This window comes from Aedes aegypti, chromosome 3, assembly GCF_002204515.2.
Source record: "Aedes aegypti strain LVP_AGWG chromosome 3, AaegL5.0 Primary Assembly, whole genome shotgun sequence".
Taxonomy (NCBI): Eukaryota; Metazoa; Arthropoda; class Insecta; order Diptera; family Culicidae; genus Aedes; species Aedes aegypti.
The window spans coordinates 334,950,058-334,973,098 of NC_035109.1; the positions used below are offsets into that span (position 1 = coordinate 334,950,058).

The window sequence follows — 23,041 nt, forward strand, 5'->3', positions numbered from 1 at the left end:
CGTGCTGACTCATTTGTGTGTGATAGTTGTGACTCCGATTATGGAACTTCGTATCACCTGATATGTAACTGTCCAGTTTTTGCGCAAATGCGATTCCAATTACTTGGTAAACACTTATTAAGTGAAACTGAATACAGAAGCCTGAATCTTCAGGACATTCTGTTATTCTTAACCCGCTGTGGTAATGAGCTATAGGCTCTCTTTACGCTCATGCGTTTTGCAGTGCCCTTTTTAGGGCGCTGTTCGAACCCATTGTGGTATGGAGCTACATGCTCTCATTTCGCTTATGCGATCTTCCCTCTTCAAGGGACCCCACTCCTATTTCCTCCCATCTTTCCCTTCCCTTTCCTCTCCCATCGGGTAGATGATGAAATAGGCTCAAATATGGCGATGGCACAAATCTCCCAACTGGTGGGGAACGTGCCTTTGGAGCCGGCCTTCTGATACCTGATCATAACAATATGTTAATGATTTTGGAAGAAGCCATTTTGTGATGACGCACCAAAAGGCCTTAAATTTCTTTGCCAAATTGATTCTACATTTATAAGGTTTAATCACCGCATGACTTTAATATTATGAAAATTTATTGGCTTTTATCGGTGAATGCAATACTGTACTCAGAGTGAAAGGGAGTAACGAAAGTAATGAAATGACAAGATGGATAGAATCGCAAGCGAGCGACGAGAGAAATGAATAGAAGTTGAAAATTTGTGGCCACATATGGCCCTCTGTTAAAAACAAATTTTCAACTTCTATTCATTTCTCTCGTCGCTCGCTTGCGATTCTATCCATCTTGTCATTTCATTACTTTCGTTACTTCCTTTCACTCTGAGTACAGTATTGCATTCACCGATAAAAGCCAATAAATTTTCATAATATTAAGATATAAATAAAACACGTCCAACGAGGTTGACCAACTCCCCGCTACGCTCATGGTACATGTGTGTGGTAAGCTCATGTTAGAAAATCCAACGCAGATGTTCCAGCTAAACCGTTTCGAGTGGTAGTCCCGTCCCCATTGGGATCGAGGCTTGAAACCACGTGTGAAATGGAACCCAGCAGAACACGGGGAAAAGTGCTTTGATCCCGTTGGGCGTTGCCAAATTTGATGTTGAATAAATTTAATTAAACCTTAACTGGTACGTTGTGGCATCGTCGCGTGCGGCTCTGAATCACGAGTAACCGTAGGAAAAGCGCGTAAGGTTGTTACATGAATGTTTTGATAAAAAGGACACTCGCATCGATTTGAAATACTCAAATGTGTGTTGGTGGATAGCCCATTACTACCTACAATATTGCTCTACATAAATTTCATTATCAATCTGACTTCAAAATACCGCTGCATGAAGGGCCGAAAAAGGGTATGGCGGACATGTTAGTAAGGACATTTACGCTAAGCTCAGGGGATTTAAAAAAATCTTCTTTCTCCAAATATTCGAAATATTAATGATGGAAAATTCAATGTCACCATCTAAAATTGATATAAGCACTTTTTGGCCAAACATGTATTTCTATTCGCAAATTACGTAATTTGATTATTGAATTATGAAATTTGATTTAAAAGTTTTATACTTTTTAGGTTTGAACATCCTTTTCATATTTTATGTTTTCAACGATAATAAAAAAATAATTTTCACGGTACATATTTTCGAATAATTAGCGGAATAACAGGTATTAAATGTATTTAATATCACCAGTATTTTCTTCCATAGTGGGTTGATTGTGGAAAAATATAGAATAGGGTAGGTTATGACCATAGTGGTTCCCTATTTCGTCATAGGTAATAATTAAATTTTTTTAAATTTTTTTTTATTAGTATGTGTGTATAAGTAGTCAGATATTATTACTATCTTGATGTTGAAACATTCAAAATGTTTCAAAATGTGAAAGGTTTATATATTGTTCATTTGCTCAAGTTAGACGCTTTCCTTAGCCGAGTGGTTAGAGTCTGCGGCTACAAAGCAAACCCATGCTGAAGGTGTCTGGGTTCGATTCCCGGTCGGTTCAGGATCTTTTCGTAATGGAAATTTCCTTGACTTTCCTGGGCATAGAGTATCATCGTACTTGCCACGCGATATACGAATGCGAAAATGGCACCTTTGGCAAAGAAAGCTCTCAGTTAATAACTGTAGAAGTGCTCATAAGAACACGAAGCTGAGAAGCAGGCTCTGTCCCAGTGAGGACGTAATGCCAAGAATATGAAGATATGCCGAAATAGGAAACTACAATGTCCATAACTGGTCTATAACTAATATGCAAAACTCAAATGTTATATTCAAAGGGTATCCTGTCTAAATGAGAGATTGGTTATTAGAGAGTTACTAATCTGATTCATTAGAACATACTTTTTCGTTCATTCTCATATGTCTAAAATGATCAATAACGACCAATGCGACATTAGGATCTAATATGCCCAATGAAAAACTTTGAGTTTTATCGTTTTCATACTGAAGAAATAAAGGGCAATGCATGGAGTAAGCTATGACGAGACATCACATTTATAAAACGCACTCCAATACATCTCCCCAAAGGGCTCTCTGCATTCGCATATCATCATTGCGCAATAGGACGACGGTACCCACTGGGACTAATTTTGGACCCCTGCATGCCTCCTTCCCTCCTCAAGGAACATATGGTCACGTCACAATCAGCCTATGAAAAGGACATTTTCCGGAATAAGCCAAGAGTCGACGCGCTCGACGGTGACGTTGCCACAATTCGTACGTGTATGTGCACCAAAAGCTCACCTCCGCCACCCACCGCTCCTTAAAAACGAAACGAGACCGTTTGCTGAATGAGGTCGTTCAGTCGCCGTCGCAGCAAAGGCGCTTCTATCATATGGGGAAAGCTCACATGCTAAAAAATGAAAATGTCACCGTTAAATGATGATATGACCCGGCAAGGTTTCCCAAGGACCGTGGGTGAGGTGATCCGCGGTGGGGTGCGGGTGGAAAATTGTCGTCGCCTCGGAACGTGTAGGCGCGGTTCCTTTCGGTTTGGTTTGGAATTTTGGGAACAGGCGAGCACGAGGTCACGACATCTGTCGCGCACAATTCCACGCCACAATTTGCTGCCACATGCATGTTCTCACACGGAAGATGGACGGGAAAACTGGGCCAGCAGTGGCAGCAGAACGAATGACAAGTGTTATTATATGAATCATTTAAGCAATTAAATATTTACCGTTGCTTCGTTCTGTAGTGAAGAACTTGATTTACGGAGTTAAAGTCACGTAAACAAAGAAAAATGGCAAAATCTTTTACAATTTTGAGAATGCGATGTTTAATTATTAATGTTTGTTCTATTAAAGTCTAATGGCCATTAGAAGTAGATAAATTGAGACATGATTGGTGCACGATTAATATAGTCTAATTCGTATACTAAGCGTTTTGAAGTGCTGAATTACTAAACAATAATCATTCTTCTTCAGTTTTGATTTCGGTAAGTAAGTAACATCATAACATGAGGCCTTCTTTAGATTAGTGGTTAAAGTCCGCGGCTACAAAGCAAACCCAAGCTGAAGATGTCTGGGTTCAATTCCCGATCGGTCCAGGATTTTTTCGTAATGGAAATTTCCTTAACTTCCATGAGTATCATCGTAAATGCCACACGATTTAAAAATGCGTAAATGGCAACTTTGACAAAGAAAGCACACAATTAATAACTGTGGAAGTGCTAATTGAACACTAAGCTGAGAAGCATGCTCTGTTCCAGTGGAGACATAAGCAGAAGAAAAAGTAGGTTACAAAGTTTAGAGAGCATATCTACAAGGAATTAAGGATTCAGAGCTTTAGAATGAAACTGTCATCTACAAAAATGTTTGTATTAGTTAGGTACGTTCAATAGTCTTTGAAATTAGGGTGTTCCACATTTTTTTTTTATTTGCCGAAATAATGGTGCTTATTTTTCAGCAGACTTCAAGAATATTAGTATTAGTACACATACAAAAAAGTTTTTCATTTTATGCCATTTTGCGTCGACATATTCAAACGAACAAAGTGACATAAAATTGTGTAGGATCCAATTTTTACCCACACAAGAGTTTTTAAATTTTACAACATGACACAACTGACCTAACATAATCTCAAGCATACCATTTGTGTGCCTAAGAAAAATACACTATTCTGAATTTCTTTCAGACCACATAAGTAAGGTATAAAGCACAATTAAATTATCAAATCACTGTATTTGGTCATTGTACATTATTACACATAATGCAAATTCAGAACTAAAAATAAATGACATATAATGCAGTCATGGCAAAAGAATTGCAAACGCTTTCTCTTATGGAATATAAAATGGTCTCCTCTTTAGTTCCATAAATAGGACTTCCAAGAATGTGCTTGATGCGACTATCAAGAATATTCTGTTGTTGATGCGCAGTGATATTGCTCTCTCATTTCGTTCAAAAATAAATCTTCTTCTTTACATCTGATTTAGATAAAAATGAAAATATCTTTTGGTAACTTTGGAGTTCAGCGGCCAACACCAGAAGGGTGTGGAGATACTAAATATTGAGTAAGAGGAGTTGACCGTATTGGGAAACGATGACATTTGAAAAATTGCAACCATGCTGTAGGAACGCATTATTGTTTGATATTTTAATCAATTGTGTGTAAACAAATTGTCTTCATATGTAAAACAAGTTTATTTTTCCAAAAATGGGAAAAAGATGTATGGTTGATACACTTTTTCATATGATGTAAATAGTTAAAATCCATTATTTTTTCAAAGATAATGGGGTTCTTAATGGTATAAAAAGCCGATACAGTCATTCTTCTTCTTTCTGGCGTAACGTCCCAACTGGGACAAAGCCTGCTTCTCAGATTAGTGTTCTTATGAGCACTTCCACAGTTATTAACTGAGAGCTTTCTATGCCGATTGACCATTTTTGCATGTGTATATCGTGTGGCAGGTACGAAGATACTCTATGCCCTGGGAATCGAGAAAATTTACCTCACGAAAAGATCCTCGACTAGCGGGATTCGAACCCACGACCCTCAGCATGGTCATGCTGAATAGCTGCGCGTTTACCGCTACGGCCATCTGGGCCCCCGATACAGTCATATTGGGGGTTAAAACAGTAGCCCATGATATTTAAGCCTCCTCGTTTGGATACTCATGGATGTAGTATAGGCATCTGCACTGTTTTGATTTTGCATGGGAATTTCACTTTTACTGGCCTTGTTGTTTACCAATTTCATGAAAGTGTGAAAGGGGCAGGAACATTTTTGTGAAGAGCCCCTTTGTGCTGTCGAATAAGTTTAGAGTAGGCCATGCTTCAACATTGTGACAGGAAGGTTCAGAATAAAACATTATAATTCATCATTCTGAAGACGGAAGATGTGTTTTCACTTTGCTACAAAGGATACTTGTAAACCTATATACAGTAATAACTTTGAATGATTTTGTCAGCCCCCGATTTTGTCTACCCCAGATTTTAGAATCCTTTTTCCCGATTTTGTCAGTCTAAAATTGATATTTATTTTAATCAGAGTAAGCACGTCTATCCTGGCAATATTGGGTGCATAAAGTTAATTATAACCTTGGTCACTTTTATACAATCATCTTGACCGAAATTTTGAATTTTGAAATTTTAGATATCATTATGAGCTTTTATTGGCTTTAAATTTCAGATATGTATTCCAGAAACTGATCAATGTTACCTTCGATTACGGTACATATAAAATGGAAGTGGAAAAAAACAATGTTTATCACGGCGTGTATATGGGAAAGGTTTATCACAAAAAATAGGCATCGCGTTAATCTTTCACCATTCGAAAATATAGGTTTTTAGCTTTCATTTGACGTGTTTCTCAAAAACATCCACCGAGGGATCCCGAACATTTTTTTTTTATTTTAAATTTGTGTTCCTTAAAGTACACTTTTTTAATATGTAATTATGGTGAAAGGCAGTTCTTTCTCTCTCAAACTCGATGGTAAGTTAAATTTCAAATGAAAGTTGATAGAACAAAGATAAGTGTTGTAATAGGCAAAACTGTCCTATGTGATTTTGAAGATTTAATGAGCTATAGGACATTTATTCGATTAGATATGTTTAAAATTCGACTGTTGGACATTTATTAGTACTGTGGAAGTATATTGATCCGAGCACTGTTTCCTTTCGTGGTTAGAATACACTAACATTACTTCTTCTTTTTCTTCTTATTCTGTCTGGAATTACAACTCTGCTGGGACATAGCCTGCTTCTCAGCTTAGAATTTGTTGAGCACTAAGTTATTAATTGAGAGTTTTCTTTGCTAATCAACCGTTAGTGCATTTGTATTTGTGTATAGGAACCAATCAACCATTTGATCGTGCAGTCTATCAGTGCGATCTTGTTAGGTTATTTTTGTGCTGGAATGAGTTATCTGCGAATTCTCCCGGCAATCGTCTAATACACTGCGCGATAAAACTCATATCTGCCTCAGAAAGACCCAAAACGATAGTGTTTAGTAAAAATAGTTTTTTTCCACAAGTCACTGTCTGCATTGGTTCATTATGAGGTTTATGAAAAGTAGAATCGATCAACATTACAACAGCCTGCGAAAGGAATCGAAATATGATTAAACGCTTTATACCTCAAGCCTTAGCAAAAAGCTTCAAAAATTCTTATTGGATATATTATTGAGGCCCCGGAACAAGTGACAATCCGAGGACTTTTGTGATTGTATTGAAATTATTTCAATGAATTTAACATAGATTTCAAAATTTACCAAGAATATAGTGAAAGATATTTTTGTTCAATCAAACTTTAAGCATAATTCTACCGTGAAAGTGGTTTTTTGGCAAGAATAAGAGCAATGACACAATTTTCTCAAATACTGCAGTAATTGTGATTAATTGGTTAATGGTAATGGTAAGTATTATGCGGTAGATTAACAAGTTAAATTTCATGTGTCCCACTTGCCCCACAGAGTAGGGTTACTGCAATTTAAAGTAGATTTTTAAGACTTTCTTCCAAGAGTTTAAATATCTCGAAAAGATACTTCCCATTCGTGCGCCCATCAGCAAATACGCTATCACAAGGTAATTGAACCATCATACATTAAACATATTATATTCGGAATTGGAAATTTTATTGGAAAATTTATCTGAATTACTTACTTATACGTTCTACTTACCCTAGGCTATCATCTACTAGCACATCAACCATTAAATAAAAAAAAACAGTTTTCAACAGACTGAAGAATTTATCTCTTTATCAATTATTTTCTCACAAGCAAATTAGTAAACCAAGCATCTTCGTTTATCATATTAACTGTGAAAATGATTAAAATATCAACACAGCAGCAAGTTTTATTGATGTGTAAAAATCGTTTATTAGAGCTATATTTCGTATCAATCGTTTTAAGTTTGAATTTGCACGGAATTTAACATTGAAATATGTAATTGAAGGAAAAGCTACGTGAAATTGTTATGAATTACGCTTTTTTCAGGATGGTTGGTTCGATCTCACCGGTTGAGGATATTTTTCTTACATAAAATTTGACAAACACATTAATGAAGGATTTGCGAAGCAAATTCTCAGTTAATAAGTATCCAAAGAACTCTAAGAAGCTGAGAAGCTGGCTTGGTACCTATAGAGGTGTAATTTCAGACAAAAGAAGAAGACAGTTCATGTAGTCTAACCATGAAAAGAAACAGTTAGACGCTAGAACCAAATACAAACTTAAACCAGAATGCCGTTCTCAGCTGTGAAAATCTTGGTTGAAGGTCGTTTGCTGACATCTCAGCAAAAGTGACGTTTGATGTCAGCGCCACCCGAATGTGCTGCTTCAAATAAACTTGTTTTTCTGCTTACATATCAGATGAAATTCATTTGCTGAACGCTGATCTTGGTAAAAAAATGGAAATTAGCCGAACTCAACTAACTGTGTACTTCCACTGTACGAATAAGTGTCCTATGGCTTATTAAATCCACATGATCACATAGGACAGTTTTGTCCATTACAACATATAACCTTATATATCTTTGTTCTATCATTTTTCATTTGAAATTTAGCTTACCATCGAGTTTCAGAGAAGAAAAAAAAACACCTTTTACCATGATTACATATAAAAATAGTGTACTTTAAGGAACAAAAATTTAATATAAAAAAAATGTTCAGGATCCTTCGGTGGATTTTTTTGGGGAACACGTCAAATGAAAGCTTGAAACCTATATTTTCGAATGGTGAAAGATTTAGCGATGCCTATTTTTTTGCGATAATATTGTTCTACCAGACACGCCGTGATTATATCAACAAAATCATGAAACTAAGTCCTTAAGTTAAAATGAAACTTGAAACCAGTCGAAAAATGTTTTCCCGTTTTTAGCTTTTCCCGATTTTGTCAACCCTAAATGCAGCATGGGGCTGACAAAATCGGGACATTCACTATGGCATGGAAGATTTTCTCGGCCGAATTGTCTGAAACTTAGCCAAATATGAACTCCGTGGCCTTAAAAAAAAATCCACTGTTGAAGTGGAACAAAAGTCCCAAGAATAGGATCCGGTTCCCTGCCAGTAAACTGAAAGAAGCGGAAAAGGTGAAACAGTTGCATAGATCCAGATCCAGCATCTCATTTGCGGGAAGTGAAATCTTCTCAGCTGAAGAGACCACTTCGACCCTGGCTGAACACGTCCTTGCTGACTTCAGTTCAGCACATCTAGTTCCAGCTTCGTCATCTCAGATAGTTTCAATGGAGACTTCTGACTACAATGCCACACAACCCCAGAACATCTCCAGTTTAGAAGGCGACAAGCAGCAACAAGAAAATAAAGCAACACTCAACCAACAAGTGTGAACGTCAGCCGATCGGTATCAACCCTTTTTGCCAAAAAAAGGAAACCGACAAGAGGACAACTCGCACCGACACCCGCCATGATACCCGTTTACGATCTACTTCAAGAAGCAAATAATAATTCGTCGTATTTGTAAACATCAACCTGCTGTCATTTTCTTCATAGAGTCCAACAAACATCAACTCCAAGCCGCCCACTTCTAAAATTATTTAATAATGTGTAGTAAGTACATCAACCTTAACCCCGGAAGTCGGAGTCAACCCATCAGGCCAATGCCTTGCTCTACATTGGAACTGTCGAGAATGGCATGCCTACTCTAGCGAACTGAAACAACTAGCCTCAGACTATCGACCCATCGTAATTGCATTACAAGAGACCAAAGCTAACGCTCTAAGAATCCTTACTGATTTCACCATCAAAAATTACACCTTATTACTTGAAAACGGTCCTATCCCAACCATTCATGGTTGCATGGTGTTGGTCTTGCAATCCGTGCTGAGGTTCTCTTCAAGAGATTAAATGTTCAAACTACGCTACAAGTGATCGCTGTGAGAGTCGAGCGTCCGCAACCTTTATCTGTGGTATCGATATATCTTCCACCGAGTTCACAGCAAATACAGTATTGGACAAAACATTTGCAACTTTTTCGATTTTCCATACAAAATAATTAATTTTGGTAAGCTAGATCTCAGATATTTATGGACCGATTCGAATGAAACTTTCATAGATTATCACATATAACTTGAATTTTAACATATATTTTTGAATAATTTTTACAATCACGAGTTTATAAATAATAACGGTTTAAGTAAAGTGTGGTTTTCGACGAAAAATTCAAAACTATTTATCTCAAAATCTGATAGCCCTACACAAAAACTGTCTTCAGCAAACTTGATTATCTCGTTAAAATCTACAACCTTGCTGAAGATACCAGGAAGCTATTCCTTCAATATGTTTAGTTATGTTAATTATAAAAAATCGTCAAAAAAATTCACTTTAGTCAAACCGTTACTGCTTTTGAACTTGTGATTGAAAAAATCACTCAAAAATATATGTTAAAATTCAAGTTATGTCTGATGTTCTGCCAAAATTTTATTCAAATCGGTCCATAAATAACTGAGATATAGCTTACCAAAGTTGGTCATTTTGTATGGAAAATCGAAAAAGTTGTAAATGTTTTGTCCAATACTGTATATATGTCAGTATTCTCGGGAATGTTCCTGTGGTCGAAGTTATTGCGGTGTATCACTGGTTCAGGTCGGGTGACAAGGGTTTTGTGCTTCTGTGCCCCTAGAGGTAGGTAAACTTCAAGTCACAGATAATTTCCAGAATCAACTATAATGATATAGTGGCCATCAAGAAGTTTTCGGAAAAACGCATCAGCTTGAACCTTCTGATAAATGAATAAATTCGATAACCATGTCTCCTGCATTTGGTTGATCCTACAAATGACCATTAGGGTGCCAATGGAATGTATGGGAAAAATTTTGCCATTGAATTTCAAAAAATGGTAGTGCTCAAAAGTTTTGTCTCCTCGAAAAAAGTCCCCATGAAAATTTGAGCTCAATCGGACTTCATTAAGTGGACCCCCAAAGCGGTCAAAGTTTGGCTTTTTTGACCCATGAAAAATCTCCAAAGGGGGGGGGGTACATGAAATTTACGAAATCGATTTTTTTTTTTTGATGCCAGATGTCTTAGAAATGCATGAAACGTCGAGATCTGGTGTTATTTGGAAAAAAATTTTTTTTGAAAAAATCGACCTTTTGGGACTTAGTAAATTTTGGAGTTGGGGGAGTGAATTGAATTTGAAATGAACGATTTGAATTCAATTGCTGAGAAATTCAAGGCAATAGTATTGAAACATATCCTATATCATTGTTGGCCACTGAAAGCATATTATATGTGATATTTCATTGGGGTGGTTCATTTACTTTCCATTCCATTAGGGTGGTCCTTTTTGTTAAAAAATAAAAAAATTAAAAATAGAATTTTAATTGAATATTGAAGACAATAGTATTGGAACATCTCTCACATTATCGTAAGCCATTTTCTACATTTAATATGTGGTATTTTATTAGAGTGGTTCACTTATTTTCCATTAGGGTGGGCCTTTCTGTCGAAAAATCATAATTTGAATGGGATATTAAAAACAATAGTATTTTATCACCTCTTTCGTCATCGTAGGCCATTTCCTTCATTAGATTCGTGATATTTCATTAAGAAGGCTCACTTATATTCTATTACGGTGGTCCTTTAAAAAAAATGAGAATTTGAGGAGAATAATAAATACAAGAGTAATTAAACATCTCCTATGTCATCGTAGGCCACTGTTAACATATAATAAGTGATATTTCATTGGGGCTATTGTCCTCAGTTTTGCATAAGGGTGATCATTTAATTTGTAAATTAAAAAAAAATATTCTCAACAGATCTATTGTTTGTATAGTTTTGAATCATGATTCTTCATTGGCATGCAACTCTTCGTTAAGATATTTTCATTAAGGTTTTCTTTTGAATAGTTAAAATAAAACGTTCCAATAACAATAATCAGTGAATTAAGTGAAGCACAACTCTAACTGCCATAATCAAAATATAGATAATAAAGGAATGAAATAATTTTTGACGTATTCAAATTATGACAATAGCTTGATGGGCGACGATGAAGGGCAACAAAAGTGTTTAGTTTATATTTTCAAAATAGATTCTCAGCCTTGGGCTCCTTCATTCCCGAAACAAAAGTACGTTGCCTTCTGCTTGCTATAGTACACGCGATTCGGTTGTGACAACGTAGGCAATTCCAGTTCTAACAATCAGTTCTCGTTTATTCTTCAAAGATGTAAAAAAGTTCCTTATAGAAATTTTGTCGGAATTTCATATGGATTATTTCGTTGGAGTTTTCAACGGAATTTTCTTAGGAGTTTCCTTTGGAATTTTAATCGGAATTAACTTCGAAATTCCTTCAAAGTGTTTTATTGGACTTTTCTACGAAATTTCCTTTGAAATTTTCTACGGAATTTTCATCAAAATTGGAAATTTATCCGTAATTTGCTTCGGAATATCGTGTGGAATTTTCTTCAGGTATCTTTGGAAGTGCCCTTTTGAATTTTCTGTGGTATTTCCATCGAAAGTTCCTATGAAGTGTCCTTCAGAATTACATTCTGAACTTTTCATTGGAATTTTCTTCGAAATTTACTTCGGAGTTTCTTTTTGAGTTTCCTTCGAAATTTGCTTTGGAATTTTTTTTGGAGTTTCCTTCCGAATTTCTTCTAGAGTTTGTTTCGGAATTTCCTGTGTAATTATCTTTGGAGCTTCCTTCAGAATTGTATTCGAAAGATTATTTGGAATTTCTTTTGAAGCATTGGAATTTACTTTGGAATTTCCTTCCAAATTTTCCTTGGAGCTTTCTTCGGAATTTCATTTGGGATTTCTTTTGGACCTTTGAAAATTAGTGCGGAATATTCTTAGAAATTTCCTTTACAATTTTCTTTGGAATTTCTTCAGAGTTTTCTTGAGAATTTCCTTGCAAATTTGCTTTGGATATTCCATAGAAAATTCCTTAGAAATTTTCTACGAAATTTCCTTTTAACTTCCTTTTTTCATTGCAATTCGCTTCGGGATTTGCTTTGGAATTTTCTTTTGAATTTCCTTAGAGATTTCCTTTTGAATATGCTTTGGATATTTTTCAGAATTGTCGTCGGAATGTCCTTTGGAATGTGCTTCAGAATTTCTTTTAGAATTTTATTAAGTTTTTTTTTTAAATTTTTTTTTCGGGATTTCCCTTATATTTTGAAAGTTTCCATCGAAGTTTTCTTTGGAATTTCTTTTGGAGCTGTGATTTTTTCTTCGAAATTTTCTTCCTTTTTGAATTTTGCTCTGATTTTTTTTATGGAATTTCCTATGGAGTTTTTGGAATTTTCCACGGAATTTTCTTCGGAATTTCCTTTGGATTTTTTTCGGAATTTCCTTTGGAATTTTCTACGCAAATTTCGTCGGAATTTCCTCTGAAATTTGCTTCGGAAATTCCGTTGTTTTTTTTTTAGTTTCCTTCGGAATTAACTTTGGAATTTCCGTCGAAATTTCCTTAGGAGTATCCTTTAAAATTCCTTTGCAGTTTTTTTTTTGAGGCTACTTATCAAATTTTCTTCAGAATTTCCTTTGGAATTCCTTTATTACTTCCTTCAAAATTCTCTTTGAAATTTCTTTCGGAATTTTGTTTTAAGTTTACTTCCAAATTTGTTATAGAGTTTCCTCGGAATTTCCTTTGGAATAATCTTTGGAATTTCCTATGGAGATTTCGGATTTTTATTTAGAAGTTTTGATTGGAATTTTTTACGGAATTTTCCTTTGGACTGTTTTATGTAATTTTTATCAGAATTTCCGATGAATTTTCTCGGAATTTACTTTGGAATTTCCGTCGAATTGTTTTTTCGGAATGTTCTTAGGAGTATCCTTTAAAATTCCTTTGAATTCTTCGAAGCTTCATATCTCATTTACTTCAAAATTTCCTTTGAAATTTCTTTCAGTAAGTTGCTTCAGGAAGTTGTTTTGGATTTCTTTGGAATTACTTTCGGAATTTCCTTCTTCAGTTCTTCAAAATTTTCTTCGGTATTCCTTTTGAATTTCTTTCGGAATTTCTTCTGGAATTGCTTTCGGAATTTCCTTTGAAATTCGCTTCGGAAGTTCCTTTGAAATTTATTATGGAATTTCCTTTGCAATTTCTTTTAGAGCTGGCTTCGGAATTTCATTTGGAATTTTCTGCGCAATTTTCGTCCGAGTTTTCTTTGGAATTTGCTTCGGAACATCCTTCAAAAATCCATTCGGATTCATTTTTATGGAATTTCTTTTTGAATTTGCTTTGGAATTTCTTTCGGGATTTGCTTTGGAATTTCGTTAGGAATTTCTTTTGGAGCTACCTTCGGGATTTGATTTGGAATTTTCTACGTTATTTTCGTCAAAATTTACTTTGCAATTTGCTTCGGAATTTCTTCTGGAGTTTCCTTCGGAATTCTTTTAGGAGCTTCTTGCTAAATTTGATTCGGAATTTCATTTGGAATTTCTTTTGAAGCTTTGAAATTATTTCGGAATTTTCTTCAGAAGTACCTCTATAATTTTCGTTTCCTCTGGAATTTTATTCAGAAGTACCTCTATAATTTTCGTTTCTTCTGGAATTTCCTTCGGTATTTCCTTCGGAATTTTCTCTGGAATTTTCTTCAGAATTTCCTCTGGAATTTAATTCGGAATTTCCATTGGAATTTTCTTGGGAATTTCCTCCCGTATTTCCCCTAGAATTTTCTTCGAAATTATCTCTGGAATTTCCCTTGGAATTTTCTCTGGAATTTCTTCCCGGATTTTCTCTGGAATTTCCTTCCAAATTTTCTCTGGAATTTCCTTCAGAATTTTCTCTAGAATTTCCTTCGGAATTACCTCTGGAATTTCCTTCAGAATTTTCTCTAGAATTTCCTGCGAAATTTCCTCTGGAATTTCCTGACAAATTTCGTCTGGGATTTCTTTCGGCATTTTCTCTGGAATTTCTTTCGGAATTTCCACTGGAATTTCCATAAGAATTTCCACTGGAATATCCTTCGTAATTCCCTCTGGAATTTCAGTTGGAATTTCCTTTGGCATTTCCTTCGGTTTCTTCAGAATTTTCTCTGGAATTTCCTTCGGAACTTGTAAAACTAAATTGGAAAGGTCACTGAGGCTCAATGCTTGATCTCTGAGATGAATGCATATGAAATCACGAAGTAGCATGCGGATTTTGTATGGGACGAGGACTCCGAACTGGTTCAGCTTAGTGAAGTGTTGCAATCCGAATGAAAATCACGCAAAACTTTTCAAAAGGACCTTTCTAACAATGAGAGGCTTTCTAGAAAACTCTTTTGTTGTTCACTAAGTTACCTTTACTTTTTTCGTCGAACATTACGCAAATATTATGTAGTAGTCCACACCATAATCTTTCGGTCTGTAGATATTAAGGTAGAAATTTTTACAATGTCACCATAATTTAGGAAAGTGGACGAGACTTTTTCGAGAAATCATGGTTTCAAACTGTACGAAAAATGAGTCACCCTAATAGAAAATGAGAGAAACTTCCTAATAAAATATGTTAACAGTGTCCTACGATGATGTCGCATATCAAATGGAACTAGAGGCGCATGAATTCAGAGGAATTTAAAGCCTCTCTAAACAAAAATGAAGACAATGGTCTACAATTATGAAGGAGGTGTTAAAATACTAAAAGGATCAAATTCAAAATTTCTTGATTTTTTTTTTATTTTCGGCAAACACCAATGGAAAATAAGTGAGCCACCCTAATAAAATATCACGAATCTAATGAAGGAAATGCCCTAAGATGATGAAAGAGGTGATAAAATATTATTGTTTTTAATATCCCATTCAAATGGCTTACGATAATGTGAGAGATGTTCCAATACTATTGTCTTCAATATTCAATTAAAATTCTATTTCTTATTTTTTTTATTTTTTAACAAAAAGGACCACCCTAATGGAAAGTAAATGAACCACCCTAATGAAATATCACATATAATATGCTTTCAGTGACCAACAATGATATAGAATATGTTTCAATACTATTGCCTTGAATTTCTCAGCAATTGAATTCAAATCGTTCATTTCAAATTCAATTCACTCCCCCAACTCAAAAAATTACTAAGTCCCAAAAGGTCGATTTTTTCAAAAAAAAATTTTTTTTTTCCAAATAACACCAGATCTCGACGTTTCATGCATTTCTAAGACATCTGGCATCAAAAAAAAAAATTCGATTTCATGTACCCCCCCCTTTGGAGATTTTTCATGGGTCAAAAAAGCCAAACTTTGACCGCTTTGGGGGTCCACTTAATGAAGTCCGATTGAGCTCAAATTTTGCATGGGGACTTTTTTCGAGGAGATAAAACTTTTGAGCACTACCATTTTTTGAAATTCGAAAAATCGATTTTCATTGGCACCCTAATGACCCCTAATGGTCCCCGGAACGCATCAAATTCATGATAAAGTAGACAATTTGTATTTTAACATCTGTGTCAAGCTGATTCGAACGCATTTTAGTGAACTATTATGCTCGATCTCTACTTTCAGATTTTTCAAACGGTTTAGCATCCAACGTATCTAGAGCCGGTTCTTCAAGGAAAAAATGTCCGAGTGGCCGCATCAGGTACACCTTAAACGTTGCAAAACAATTCATTTATAATGTTGAATATCAGACCTCAATGATTTATGCAAATTAAAATGATTCCCATTGAAAATAAATAAAGATAACTTGGCATGTCCCAAAAATCGCGCTTTCCGATCCGGTCAAGGTACTGATACACCTTTCGCTGAGATGGAAAACGAAAGATTGCGGCTCTAGACTTGTCCAACCTACTTGCTCTGTACATCTTGTTATCAAAATTGTTTAGTTAGAACCAGATACAGATAAATATTGAAAACTAAATTAATAAAAAATGCTTACCTTTTCCGCTAACGTTATCCCAAATATAAACTATTATCCTCAACAGGCGGAAAATCCATCACTCATCCTCACGCACTAACACATGCCGAACTCTTCCCGACAGCTCCGTTGTAATATCTCGATGATCCGTTCCTTCGATTCTAAGCTCGCTGATCTTCCTCGCTGCACTTCCCTTCCAACGTTGATAACGCCTCAGTATCTTCTTTCGATCGTAGCACTATTCATATCCTTCCAAGTTGCACACACAAGTTCCCTCACTTCCCTTTCTTTCTAGATTTTCTCTGTCCAACACGTTCCAAATTCCGTTTCACAAAGTTGTCGTCGAGATGTCAATATTCGCAGTAAAATTTTCCCTTTTCACCGCTCTTTTTCCTTTCGAATGAGCTGTTCCGATTATTCAGCAATTTTATCCTCTCACCAGTTGCAGTACTACAAACCTTGACTTAGCGAAAATCGTATTTTACTTCTTTTATTCTTTCATTTATCCTTCTTTACACATGTTTTGCACTTTCACTAATACCAATGCCTATCGGAGAAAATTCCCATCACTGACTCGTTTCACTTCCAACACATTTTAACGACATTATTTTCTAACGCTTTTTTACGTTTCCGAGTAAAATACAATGCTCACTCTCAGAGCGACGAGACCTCAGCCGTTACTGTTGTTGTCACAATTTTGGTTATTTTCGTTGACTTTTCTGTTCAGCGTTTTCGTAAGCTCACTACCACGTCGACACGTGCACATTTTCCGCTCGCTGACAATGACACTGAATCCTCTCGAAGCTCCTTGATTGCGACCTGGTTCGGTGTTTGAAAAACTGCGTCTGGTTGGTGAGGGTGGAACTCGTCGCGAGCCGTGAGTTGGTGAGAAAGTTTTCTCACTCACCTGTCTCTGCGTGTGAGTATGTGCCAGTCTCTTATCAGTTCTTTCTCGACTGAAGTGTTCGTTCTCAATCGATGGGTCGATGTGGGAGGTTTGCCGAATTTCTTGGAGAGGGGGGTGCTTTTTGGTTGATAGGATATACGAGATTGAATGAGTTTTTTGCGGATGAAAATTGATGTTCGCTATGACACTTTTTCTTCTTAGATGCGGCAGATCATTTCCAAGTCCATGAAAAGCTTTTCCAAACACAGTTGATCGAACGTATTATTTTTTGGCTTCTTCCCCACTGCTTCGACATTCGAATAACTTCTAATATCACTAGTAATGCAATGTTTTTCTCTATTCGTTAAGCAACAACAACTTCAATGCAAAAACACTCAAAGCAGACACTTATGATAATGCACTAGAACACTTAATTAGTAGATGTGATTGGCTTCAGATTCCTCTGCTTGACGTCTTTCCTCTTTTCTCCTACTAGTTATCCACAGAAAATGCATCGATAATCCTTCTCAGAATCCATTCATCGTCGTGCCGTAGAAAATCTTCACGTGTCGATTCCCAGTGCGTGTGACCTTACAAGGTGAGAAAAATAGAAAATTCCATCATTAGATCAAAGAAAACTCCCTTGGTTCATACACATCTCTAATCTGATTGAAGCTCACCAAAACCCTCCGCAGAAGGATCCGTATTCGTATCGAGCAAACCCCCAATGTCCCAATTTGGATGCAAATCACAACACTCACCCACAAACCACCTTCAAACCGTGCTTCACCGACTACCAAAACCCATCGTTCGTCCTTCCGATGGACGATGAATGGAAAGGCCTTGAATCCTAGCAGCCAGGTTGCCCCACATATCTTTTTGCATCAACCTTCACAATCACTCTCGAATCTCACAACGAAAACCCTTCCGGGAAGGCCTTCCGGGCGATTCCGAAAACTTGTTGGAAACTGCACCGACTGTTGACCGAGACTGGAACACACATTCAATCCATCAGCCACTCTGACCACTGACCTGATCGCAAAAATCGAATGACGTTTCCAGTTTTTCCTCGACACTAGGAGGACTGCGTTGTGCATAGCTATGTGTAGTTGTATACATACGTGTGCTTACAAGGAGCGAGCCAACTGTCAAAACTCTGTGTCTGTGGTTCTTCGGCCACGGTCCCATTTGGGAAGGAGTCTGCGCACTACGGAGGAACTGGCTCTATCTTACTACACATCGGAACATGCGAAGGAACCACTATGAGAGATGCTTTTTGGAGTTCTACCAGTTGTAGCTAACAAGAATTTGTTAAACGAATGGGAACTAAAGTTTCTGGTGTTGGAACTTGGAACTTTTTTTTTATAAATATGAGGAATGTAGATTACCAAAAAATAATTCTACTATCAATTAAATTTTCGGAATATCTCAGTAGGTTTCCAATTCAGAAGTCATTGATAAGTCTTCTTATGAACTGGTTTTGTGAAATCATGTTTTTTTATGTCACAAAATACGAATGGGACAACCGTTCATCCCTTCCAAGACTACCAGAAATTTTTCTGGCCACTTTAGACGGCCAATATATGTCCGTTTTGGATCATAAGTAATGTATTACTAGTAGGTACTAAACTAAGAGAGAAGAGACAGCTGGCTTAGATTGCGAGCTTCCAAAAGTCAAGGGAACCTGTCACCAACGGTCACTGGAAAACCGCACATTCGAAGGGCAGAACGTAAAAAATCGTCAAAATTCAAGTAAACTTAATTGAAGTTTCTAGGTGTTTTTCTATGACTCCACGTTTTGAAAAGTTTTTAAATCTATATACAGTATTGGACAAAACATTTGCAACTTTTTCGATTTTCCATATAAAATGACCAACTTTGATAAACTATATCTCAGTTATTTATGGACCGATTTGAATGAAATTTTCACAGAAAATCAGAAATAACTTGAATTTTAACATATATTTTTGAGTGATTTTTCCAATCACAAGTTAAAAAGCAGTAACAGTTTGACTAAAGTGAACTTTTTGACGATTTTTTATAATTGACATAACTAAGCATATTGAAGGAATATCTTCATGGTATCTTCAGCAAAGTTGTAGATTTTGAGTAGATGAATAAGTTTGCTGAAGAAAGTTTTTGTGTAGGGCTATCATATTTTGAGATAAAAAGTTTTGAATTTTTCTTCGAAAATTACTATTTAGTCAAACCGTTATTACTTTTAAACTCGCGATTGGAAAAATTATTTGAAAATATATGTTAAAATTCAAGTTATATCTGATGTTCTGTGAAAGTTTCCTTTGAATCGGTCCATAAATAACTGAGATCTGGCTTACCAAAGTTGGTCATTTTGTATGGAAAATCGAAAAAGTTGCAAATGTTTTGTCCAATACTGTATAGATGTATATAACCATACTGCTTTTGATTTTTCTCATATTCATATCCTTTTTCATATTTGAGTTCTGTTTGATCCTTCGACCTTGACGCTTGCTTCTGTGGGGGCGGGCGACGAACACTTGTTCTGCGTTCAATGCTTTTATCCAGTAATATCGCGAATCCGGTTAGGTGCATTCATTTGGAATTATATATTCATCGTTCACATACCTTAACCTTTCCCATATCCAAACTCCCAGTGTCTACTTGTGGAAATCCAGAGGACTCCTCGGCTTCCATAAAGCAAGTAACACGTCAACATTTCCCTCCCATCCCTAAATTGACCTGCATTCGGACGCAGCCGGCGCCATTATTGTTTGTTATAATAACGAAAGCACCAGTACTTACACATTTAGGATGCTACTGATCCCGAGCAGCGTCTGTTGGTTCCCTGTGTAAGTACAGCTGTTCTTGCAATAACGGAGTAGCATCTGAGGGTGGTCAATCACGCTCATGATCATGCTATTCATATCCTTTTTCATATTCACTTTTTGTAGTACAAGAAGTGAATATGATTTTGACCAAAATAAGCTCATCTGACCGTTGTGCACAATCCAACGAATAAAGAAAGAAGTCAGAGAAGGCAAGAAATCGTGCCAACTTTCAGTGAGTCGTCTCCTACTAAATACTAAATGAGCTGCCCCAGGAAAATTATGATCTTATGTTGTTGTCATGTTCATATAATGAAGGTTAGTTGAAATTATCAACATGACAATTTCAATCATAGAAGATTATTATCCATCAATTTTTGCCCAAGAAACATTTGCCTATTTTATAATCATTTATTAATCAATTTTTCACAACTGCATTTTGAATAGTTGCTTTATTATATTACTTTGCGGCTGCTACGCATACATTGTTCAAACAAATCTGGCGAAATTATTAGGTTACCTACCATTTAGTGACTGTAATAATATATTGAAATGATGTTTATTCAGGTTTCACTTAGCCTAATAAGGATTGATGATATAACAACGCTAATTTAACAAACAACATTATTGCAGTTTAATTCAGCATCATGTTTAACAACATTTTAATTATTTCCATGTGAAACCTTTGTTCAGGCGTTGTTCACACAAAATTGGAGAAGTTATAAAGCGTGTCGTTGTATATTGACTTTGTTCTACAACTTCAAAATCGCTTTATAGGCATTTACATCAGCTTTTATTCAACTGCCACAAAATTTATTGAAAACAAATAAATGACTAAAAATCTCTAACACGTTTACATCAAATGCAGTGTACACTTTTACCATGAATTAATAACTACTTTCAATAATTACCTGGATACTGGATTCAAACTCGAGAACTTCCCATCGTCTGCGGTATACCTTGCCATCTGCGCCATCCTTGAATTCATATATGATCCTTCCAGTGCCCAATATAAACCTCTTGTAGCTGAACATTGATCATGCTTGAGCTTCTGTTCAACAATGTCTATATCAACACGTGCTCTGATCAACAGCTGAACAAGCGCATTACTTCTGCTGCTATTCAGTACTGATGCGAGCTGAATTCAGTCAGCTATTTATAGCGCACAGTGAGAAAATTTATGTCAATGCTGGTCAAAAATAAAGTTTATTCACAAAGTGAAATCAGTCTGAAATGATAAATCGAATTTCATAAAAAGTTTTAACTTGTTAAAACTTTAATTTAATTGTTCATCTAACTATACTAACATTCATTTATTTCATACATAACATTTTTAATAGATTATTATTTAAAGTAGGGGAATTCGGGGTAAAACCGACACCTTAAGCTTATTGATAAAATTTATGTACTTTCGCTTGTTAAACGAACCTAAAATTGTTGTAGATTCACATATTGGTTATAAATCTATCAATCCTTGCGATCGCTGGATGATATATTATAGTAATATAGTGATTTAAATAAAATTAATACTTCATCATTTTAAGGTGAGTCAATTGAGAGTGCGGGTAAGATCGACACCCTGTTGGGGTAAAACCGACACATCCACTTTGAGAATCTATGACAAAAGGTCGAAGGACAAAAGGTAGAATGACAAAAGGTCGAATGACAGAAGGTCGAATGGACGAAAGGTCGAAGGGACAAAAGGTCGAAGGGACAAAAGGTCGAAGGGACAAAAGGTCGAAGGGACAAAAGGTCGAAGGGACAAAAGGTCGAATGGACAAAAGGTCGAATGGACAAAAGGTCGAATGACAAAAATGGTCGAATGGACAAAAATTCGAATGGACAAAAGGTCGAATGACAAAAAAGGTCGAATGGACAACAATTTAGGAAGAACAAAAGGCTATTTTGATAAAAAAGCAAGTTATCATAAGCGCTACAGCTCAAATAGACGTGACGAATACGCGCAGATTTTCAGAAAGACCATACTGAGGGAGGTTCAATTTCAGTTGGTCAACGATCTTTTCGGGGTGAAATTTTGTTGGACTTTTCAGGTCGTAGTGCATCCAGAGTTACTGTGTACGTGCTGTAGCCTTATGTGCAAGAGCCACATTCCTTTCATGCTCACCCGTGCACTGTGCATTTTGAGACCTACGTTGGTGTTCCTCGTTTTTTTAGGGTAATTTCTCAATGCGTCTCATGCGCTTCGTCACATGCGTTGTTCAAAAACAGCACAATAATTGATGTGAAGACAAAATTTTAAAACGAGAATCGAAATTGTAGCTTCCAGATTGCGACCGTATCATGTAGACCATCTAGACACCTGCATAATAAGGTAAAAATAGCTGTAGAGACTCTTCGTTATTGAGCAGTTGTTTTTTGGATACCGATGGCGAGCGTAGCACCGAGCAGCGCATGTGTTGAATTTCCCCTAGCGCGATTCTGAGTCCAAGAGTAATGTATGTGTTTTCTGTAAACCTCAAATCAGAGTATGGGTAGATGTCAGATCGTCGGTGATGCGACATCACACCTGCATTCCTTGAATTATCTTCTAACGGTTCGGGTTGCAGATCGTCTCCTAATAAAAAGCATGATGCATATATGCAAAAATGATCAAATTATCAGAAAAGCTCTCAGTAAATGCTAGAGTAGCTGAGAAGCAGACTCTACCCTAGTTGAGACCTAAGGATGATTATTTTTCCCTGATGCTAATTTAAATCAGTCGAAACCAACAGTCAGATAGAACTCTAATGCATAGCTCTAAAACAGCAAAACTTTAAAAGAATGAAAATCCTTTGTTAGAAATGCAATTGAAATGCTCATAAACACTGCAAAGCATGAAGAACAGCCGACATTTATATGAAGGCAACATATCAATTGAAAAAATAAAAATAAAAGGTGTTAACGTGAAATCCATGAAGAACAGCCGATGTATAAAAGAAGGAATAATCGTCGATACAAGTGTCTACAACAATATAAAATCACTATAATGCAACTCCAAGAGAACAGCCAATGTTTAAAAGAAGGACAAATCTCTATTGAAAATGTATCAAATAAAAAGCTAATCATTTTTTTTTGCTTTGAAGTATCAAAATAATAACAACCGACATTCAGAAAATGA

At 36.1% G+C, this 23,041-nt stretch overlaps 1 protein-coding gene across 6 annotated transcripts in view; it reads right to left on the reverse strand.

Annotated features, from left to right (window-relative positions):
- Nucleotides 1–23,041, reverse strand: part of LOC5567198 (whirlin) — a 506,699-nt gene that overhangs the window by 391,999 nt on the left and 91,659 nt on the right. For all 6 annotated transcript variants that reach the window (XM_021854220.1, XM_021854219.1, XM_021854221.1 and 3 more), the window contains exon 2: nt 16,255–17,709. The gene's annotated coding sequence lies outside the window, so the exon portion shown is untranslated. The remainder of the gene's footprint in view (nt 1–16,254; nt 17,710–23,041) is intronic.